Genomic DNA, 9,139 nt, shown 5'->3' with positions numbered 1-9,139 from the left:
CATATAACACCATATGACCCCTTAGGACACCATATGACACCATATGGTGTCCTAAGGGGTCATAGGACATTATATGACCCCTTAAGAGACCATATGACCCATAACAACATAATATGATGTCCTAGAGGGTCATAGAACACCATATGACCCCTTAGAACACCATACGACCCATAACGGCACCATGTGGTGTCCTAAGGGGTCATAAGACACAATATGACCCCTAAGGACGTCATATAGTGTCCAAAGGGGTCATAGGACACCGTATGACCCCTTAGGACACAATACGACCCCTTAGGACATAAAATAAACCCTAATGACACCTAAGGGGTCATAGGACACCATACGACACATAAAAACACCAAATGGTATCCTAAGACATCATATGGTGTCCTAAGGTATCATAGGACACCATATGACCCATGGCACCATATAGTCTCCCAAGCATATGGTGTCCTAAGGGGTCATACGACACCATATGACCCATTAGGACACAATAAGACATCTGATGACACCTAATGGGTCATATAGTGTCCTAAGGGTTCATAGGACACCATCTGACCCCTTAGAACACCATACGACTCCTTGCAACATCATATGGTGTCCCAAGGTATCGTATGGTATCCTAAGGGGTCATATAATGTCCTAAGGGGTCATATGGTGTCCTAAGGGGTTATAGAACATCATATGATCCCTTAGGACACCATAAGACCCATAACGACACCATATGATGTCCTAAGGGGTCATATGGTGTCCTAAAGGGTCATGGGACACTGTATGACCTCTTAGGACATAGTATGAGCCCTAACAAAACCTAATGGATCATATGGTGTCTAATGGGTCATACGATGTCTTGTGACCCCTTAGGACACAATATGACCCTTAGCACACCATACAACACCCAATGACACTATATGACCCGTTCGGACACAATATGACCCCTAACAATACCTAAGGGGTCATATGGTGTCCTAAGGGGTCATAGGATACCATATGACCCCTTAACACACCATACAACCCCTAATGACACCATATGGTGTCCTAAAGGCTCATAGAACACCATATGACCCCTTAGGACACCATAAGACTTATAACAACATCATATGGTGTCCTAAAGGTTCATGAGACACCATATGATCCTTTAGGACACTATATTCTCTCTCACATTATTTCTTTTCCTCAATTACCCTTGATCACCTCTCTCCTCCTATGGGTTTATAGATACTTCCCTCTCCCCCTCTACCCACCCCCTAATTAATCTCTATGTCTCTCTTCACCTCTGTCCCCATCTCTCTTCTCTCTTTGTTGATACTTTCCCCTCTCCCCCTCTCCTCCTACCCCCTAATAATCTCAAACTCTCCCTCTCATTCTCTCTTCACCCCAATCACCCCTCCCTCTCTCTCTTCGCCTTCCACCTAATTACCTATAGCTCTCTCTCTCACACTCTCTCTCCCCCCCAATTAATCTCTCCTTCTCACCTCTCTCCCCCTCTCCTTTTTTTTATACTTCCCTACGCCTCTTCTTGTCCCCTCTGAATTTTGTTGCTAGAGATGAGAAGGAAATGCAAAGAGACTAGTCTAGATCTTAGGGAAGAGAGAGTGACATAGAGGAGGAAATTATGAAGAGTTAGAAATATAAGAACCTTGTAGAGCTTGAGAGATTTAATGAGATATTCATTGATAGCTAGACATATAGGTCTAGAGAGAGATGTATAAATATGGACAAAAGAGAGGGAGGAAGAAACAAATAGTTGGAGTGATAGGTTTAGGAGAGAGAGGTGGAGAAAGGAACAAACATAGATAACATGGTTTATCAAAATTTATCGAACTCAATAAAATTCATAAATTTTCTATTATTAATTAATTAATTATTTAGTTTATTTTGAGATGATTGTTACAAAAACTCATGCAATAGGGAAATCATATGAAAAAGTGATGTTTTTTATGTTTTAAAAATGAAGGATGAATTAAATTAATTATAATTATTTTTTAAAACAAAAAATTGAAAATATACCTATTCCATATCATAGAGCTCTTAATTACCTTTCCAACGCCTGTAAAAAATCAAAATTTTGATATAAAACACAAAAGTTATGCCCAATTTACAAAAATATATTTTTTTATTTTTTCAAAAATCGGATATCCGATTTTAAAACATAAATTTTTCCCTCCATATTTTGGTTCGGGTTTGCTTTGGGATTTGGCTTGGAAGTGACAAGCCTGAAAAGTCAACTAAAAAAACGTGTTTTTCAGTATTCCTTGATTTTCCAGACTTTACACTGGTGGCTGATGACTTTTTTTATAGTCAAAATTGATAAAACAAAAAGGGTTTTTTAAGGACGTTCTCAGCTTTCCAACAATATAAGGCTTGTCTTATTTCGACTTTAATAAATAATTATTATTTATTTTCTAATTGAATTCTGAAAAAAGTCCTGATTGAAAAATACTCATAACTTTCAAACCGCATAACATTTTTTGAATCTGAAACATGTGTCACATCCTATACTTCGTCTAATATAGGGAAAAATTCAAAAAAATTGAATTTCATAAGGTTTTGACCAAGTTAAGGTGGTCAGACATAGGAGTTTCTGAATTTCTGAAAAGCTGTAGTAAAAAAATCATAAATAATTATTTACTTTATAAAAAATTATAAAAAAATATGACATCCGAACACGAGTCTAATACTTATACTATAAATCTTATAAAAAAATATTATGATTTGATTGTGATTAGGGTGGTCGGACATACACCTACTTCTTATCTTTTTCCTAAAATTTTTGTACCACTGCATTGAAATTTGAAATTTTCATCAAATAGGATTTTTTTTTTCAAAAAACAACTAGTAGCTTAGAAACTACATTCAATTTTATATAGATTCTCTTCTTACATATTTTAAAAATAATATTCATAACTTATTCAATTTTTCATGTCAAGTTGCATAACTCTGATTTTTTAAAATTTCATTGCCACTTAAGGGCCTCTTTTGGCACACCATGATCATGCACATACCCTATGTATATATGCATATCTATAGTTATATTTATATATATTATTGTAGATATAAGTATATATGTTTGTATACATGAATGTCTCCCTTCTTTTCCTCTCTCTATCTCATCTTCCTTCCCCATCATCGTATTTGTCTACTCTGATCCCTAATTATCCTCCTTGAATTCTATCTCGTCTCTCTCCCCCTCGCACTTCTCTCTCTACCGAGTCTCACCCTTTTCTCATTCTCCTTCTCTCTACCTCATGTCTCTCACTTTCTCCTCCTTGTCCTACTCTCTCTCTCTCTCTCTCTCTCTCTCTCTCTCACACACACACACACACACACACTCGCATTATCCTATCTTATTCTCACCCTCTCCCCGTGCTCTCTCTTTCTCTCCCCCTCCCTCTCCTTCTCCCCCATCTCCCTCTCCCTCTCATTATCTTATCCTATTCTCTCTCTCTCTCTCTCTCTCTCTCTCCTCTCTCTCTCTCTCTCTCTCTCTCTCTTCCTATCCCCTTCTCTCTCTATCTCTAACTCACTCTCTCCCTCTCCCCCTCTCCTTTTCTCAATCTCCTCCCTCCCCCTCTCATCATATTATTTCTCTCTCTCTCTCTCCCCCTCTCCTTTTCCTAATCTCCCTCTCTCTCCCTCTCCCCCTCTCCTTTTCCCAATCTCCCTCTCTCTCCCTCTCCCTCCATCCCCCTCTCCTTATTCTATTCTCTCTCTCTCTCTCCCCCTCTCCTTTTCCTAATCTCCCTCTCTCCCTCTCCCTCCATCCCCCTCTCCTTATCCTACTCTCCTACTCTCTCTCTCTCTCTCTCTCTCTCTCTCTCTCTCCCTCTCTCCCTCTCCTTTTCCTAATCTCCCTCTCTCCCTCTCCCTCCATCCCCCTCTCCTTATCCTACCTCTCCTCTCTCTCTCTCTCTCTCTCCCTCCTTTTCCCAATATCCCTCTCTCTCCCCCTCTACTTTTCCGAATCTCCCTCTCTCTCCCTCTCCCTCTCCCCCTCTCCTTTTCCTAATCTCTCTCTCTCTCTCTCCATATCCTGATCTCTCTTTCTCTCTTCCTCTCTTCCTATCCCCTTCTCTCTCTCTCTCTATCACTCTCTCCTTCTCCCCATCTCCATTTCCCAATCTCCCTCCCTCTCCCTCTCCTTATCCTAATCTCTCTCTCTCACCTTCTCCCCATCTCCATTTCCCAATCTCCCTCCATCTCCCTCATCCTTATCCTAATCTCTCTCTCTCTCTCTCTCTCTCTCTCCTTTTCCCCAATCTCCCTCCCTCCCCCTCTCCTTATCCTATTATCTCTCTCTCCTTATCCTATTCTCTTCCTCTCTTCCTATCCCCTATTCTCTCTCTCTCTCTCTCTCTCTCTCTCTCTCTCTCTCTCTCTCTCTCTCTCTCTCTCTCTCTCTCTCTCTCTCTCTCCCTCTCCTTTTCCCAATCTTCCTCTCTCCCTCTGCCTCTCTCATTTTCCCTATCTCCCTCTCTCTCCCCCTCCCCCTCTCATTATCCTACTCTCTCTCTCTCTCTCTCTCTCTCTCTCTCTCTCTCTCTCTCTCTTCCTATCCCCATCTCTCTTCCTCTCCCCTCTCCTTTTCTCAATCTCCCTCCCTCCCCCCCCTCTCTCTCTCTCTCTCTCTCTCTCTCTCTCTCTCTCTCTTCCTATTCCCATCTCTCCCTCTCCCCTGTCCTTTTACCAATCTCCCTCCCTCCCCCCTCCTCTCTCTCTCTCTCTCTCTCTCTCTCTCTCTCTCTCTCTCGTACATTATCCTATCCTATTCTCACCCTCTCCCCCTTCTCTCTCTTTCTCTCCCCTCCCTCTCCTTCTCCCCCTCTCCCTCTTGTTATCTTATCTCTCTCTCCTCTCCTCTCCTCTCCTCTCCTCTCTCTCTCTCTCTCTCTCTCAATCTTTACCCTCCCTCTCCCAATCTCCTCTCTATCTCCCACTCTCTCTCCCTCCCCCTCTCCTTATCCTATTCTCTCCCTCTCTTCCTATCTCCTACTCTCTCTCTTACTCCCCCGCTCTCTCTCTCTCTTCTAATCTCCCTCTCTCTCCCTCTCCCCCTCTCCTTTTCCCATCTCCCTCCCTCCCCCTCTCCTTATTCTACTCTCTCTCTCTCTCCTTATCCTATTCTCTCTCTCTCTTCCTATCCCCTATTCTCTCTCTTATCCTCTCTCTCTCCCCACTTCCTATTTGGTTCCTAGTTCTATATAACCCATAGGGGTTATGGAGAACTAAGACAAAAAACTTCTAGTTTTGCATAACCCGCGGGTTTCAAAAAAAGTATTATGTTCCTCAAAACCCGTATCTCTCTCTCGCTCTCTCTCTCTCTCTCTCTCTCTCTCTCTCTCTCTCTCTCTCCACTTCATATTTGGTTCCTAGTTCTATATAACCCGTATGGGTTATGGAGAACTAAGACAAAAACTTCTAGTTTTGCATAACCCTTGGGTTTCAGAAAAGTATAATGTTCCTCAAAACCCATACAAGTTTTGAGGAACTTTTGATTTTTTATTATAAAAATATAATGTTCCTCAAAACCAACACGGGTTTTGAGGAACTTTTGATTTTTTATTATAAAATATAAGGGTTTGTGTAGGATCATGGTGTGCCAAACAAGCCCTTAAGTGGCAATGAAATTTTAGAAAATCAGAGTTATGCAACTTGACATGAAAATTTGAATAAGTTGTGAACATTATTTTTAAAATATGTAAGAAGAGAATATATAGAAAATTGAATGTAGTTTCTAAGCTACTAGTTGTTTTTGGAAAAAAAAATCCTATTTGATGAAAATTTCAAATTTCAATGCAGTGGTACTAAAATTTCAGGAAAAAAATAAGAAGTAGACGTATGTCTAACCACCCTAATCACAATGAAATCATAATATTTTTTTATAATATTTAAAATATAAGTATTAGACTCATGTCCGAATGTGACACATAGTTTTTTTAAAAAATTTATGAAGTAAATAATTATTTATGAATTTTTTACTACAACTTTCAGAAATTCAGAAACTCCTATGTTTGACCACCTTAACTTGGTAAAAACCTTATGAAATTTAATTTTTTTTAATTTTCCCTTATAGTAGACAAAGCATAGGATGTGACGCATGTTTCGGATTCAAAAAATGTTTATACCGTTTGAAAGTTATGAGTGTTTTTCAATCAGTATATCAATCAGAACTATTGTCAGAATTCAATTAGAAAATGAATAATAATTATTTATTAAAGGCGAAATAAGACAAGCCTTATATTGTTGGAAAGTTGGGAACATCCTTAAAAAACCCTTTTCGTTTTATCAATTTTGGCTACAAAAAAAGTCGTTAGCCACTGATGTAAAGTCTGGAAAATCAAGGAATACTGAAAAATACGTTTTTTCAGTTGACTTTCCAGGCTTGTCACTTCAAGCCAAATACCAAAGCATTCCCGAGCTGAAATTTGAAATTTGAAAATTTGACTACAAAAATCGGATATCCAATTTTAATATATAAATTTGTGGTCCCCCAAAATTTTCCCGTTGCTGCCTTTTATTTACTGAACTGCCACATTTATGGCAATGGCAGAAATCCGATATCCGATAAAATCCGATATCAGATTTATTAGTCATATTTAGAGAGAGAGAGAAGGAGAGAGAGAGAGATAGATAGAGAGAGAGAGAGAGGGAGAGAGAGAGAGTGAGAGAGACACACACACACACACAAATTGTGTCGTTAGGGGTCATATGTTGTCCTAAGAGGTCGTAAGACACAATATGACCCCTTAGGACACAAATATCCGAATTAGTCAGTAAATTCTCTAACTAGATTTGTTTATTAATAAATTAATATATTAATTTAGAAATAAATTAGTATATGATATTAGGGAGAGGGAGAGGGGGAGGGGGGAGTGGGGGGAGAGAGAGAGAGAGAGAGAGAGAGAGAGAGAGAGGGAGGGAGGGGAAGGGAGAGAGAGAGAGAGAGATAGATGGAGAGATTAGGGGAGAGGGATAGAGAGATTAGGGGAGAGAGAGAGAGAAGGAGAGGGAGAGAGATTAGGGGAGAGGGGGATAGAGAGAGAGATTAAGACATCATAAGACATCATGAACCCCTTATGACATTAAGACATCATGAACCCTTATGACCTCTTAGGACACCATATGACCCCTAATGTCACCATATTGGGTCGCTTTGGGTCATATTGTGTCCTAAGGGGTCAGATTGTGTCCTAAGGGTTCTATGGTGTCCCAAGACACCATATGACCCCTATGGACACCATATGACCCCTAATGATACCATAGGACCCCTTAAGACACCAAATCATGTCATTAGGGGTTATATTGTGTCTTATGACCCCTTAGGACATAATATGACCCCTAACAACACAATTTGGTGTCTTAAGGGGTCCTATGGTGTCCCAAGACACCATATGACCCCTATGGACACCATATGACCCCTAACGACACCATAGGACCCCTTAAGACACCAAATCATGTCGTTAGGGGTCATATGGTGTCCTAAGGGGTCGTAGGACACAATATGACCCCTAACGACATGATTTGGTGTCTGAAGGGGTTCTATGGTGTCGTTAGGGGTCATATGGTGTCCATAGGAGTCATATGGTGTCTTGGGACACCATAGGACCCTTAGGACACAATATGACCCAAAGCAACCCAATATGGTGTCATTAGGGGTCATATGGTGTCCTAAGAGGTCATAAGGGTTCACGATGTCTCTCTCTCTCTCTCCCTCTCCCCTAATCTCATAAGGGTTCATGATGTCCTATGATGTCTTAATCTCTCTCTCCCCCTCACCCCTAATCTCTCTCTCTCCCCTAATCTCTCTCTCCCTCTCCTTCTCTCTCTCTCTCTAATCTCTCCTATGACACCATATGACCCCTAACGACATGATTGGTGTCTTAAGGGGTCCTATGGTGTCCCAAGACACCATATGACCCCTAACAACATTCTCTCTCTCTCTCTCTCTGTCTCTGTCTCTGTCTCTGTCTCTGTCTGTCTCTCTCTCTTTGTCTCTCTGTCTCTCTGTCTCTGTCTCTCTGTCTCTGTCTCTCTCTTTCTCTCTGTCTCTCTGTCTCTGTCTCTCTCCCTCTCCTTCTCTCTCTCTCTCTCTCTCTCTCTCTCTCTCTCTCTCTCTCTCTCTCTCTCTCTCTCTCTCTCTCTAAATATGAATAATAAATACTAATAAAATCCAATATCCAATTTAATCGGATATCGGATTTCTTCCATGTGGTAGTTTACTAAATAAATGGCGGCAACAGGAAAATTTTTGGGGACCACAAATTTTTGTACTAAAATCGGATATCCGATTTTAGTACAGAAAACCAGGAAAAAAAGGGTTTGTGGGCCATTTTGTAGATTCCAATGGCCCACAGTCTACATATTTTTTTTTATGTCGAGGATCACGGATTTTCAGACAGCTAGAGACAAATTTGTGCTTTTGGGAGATTCTTAAAGTGAAAACTTACATTGTCAATCACGAAGGAGCATATGTGTGGAGGGAAATGGGGAGTAGTAGTTGTCGGAAGTCTAAACGCAAAAGAAAACTTTCAAATGACCAAATTGAAGTGTATAGAGAAAGAGATAGAGAATGTCATAGGAGGAGAAGACAAGGTATGTTAAAATATTGCTAATGTTACTTCAACTGAAGAGGAAATTGAATTTGAAAATGTGCCACAAGTTATTGAAAATGAAAATGTAGATTTTGAAAGTGAAAATATTGAAAATTTTGAAAATGTTGAAATTGATAATAAAAATGCTCAACATGTGGAAAATTTTGACATAGGAGGTGAAAATGTGGAAAACTTTAACATTGAAGGTGGAATTGCTCAACCAAGTGAACCATATGTAACACCTAATTACTTTAGAAATGAAGACCCTCTCATGGATGAAAGACAAATTCCAAATCCAAGACCTTCAAGAACCCCAAAATGGTTATTTGAAATCAATGAGAACCTTATTGCGAATCTTGAAGGCAAGAGGTCAACAAGAACCGTTCGGTTGTGGGCTACACAACTTTTCAACCAAAATTTTAGCAATAAGACATTGACCGAGCAATGCCAACTCTTTGTTCAATTGCTAAAGATGATAAATATGAGACCATTGCTAAACAAATTGAAGATTCGTATGAACAAGAAAATGGAGAGAAATTCTATTATTG

Source organism: Cryptomeria japonica, chromosome 7, assembly GCF_030272615.1.
Source record: "Cryptomeria japonica chromosome 7, Sugi_1.0, whole genome shotgun sequence".
NCBI lineage: Eukaryota > Viridiplantae > Streptophyta > Pinopsida > Cupressales > Cupressaceae > Cryptomeria > Cryptomeria japonica.
Note: the sequence above shows the minus strand (reverse complement) of the source record.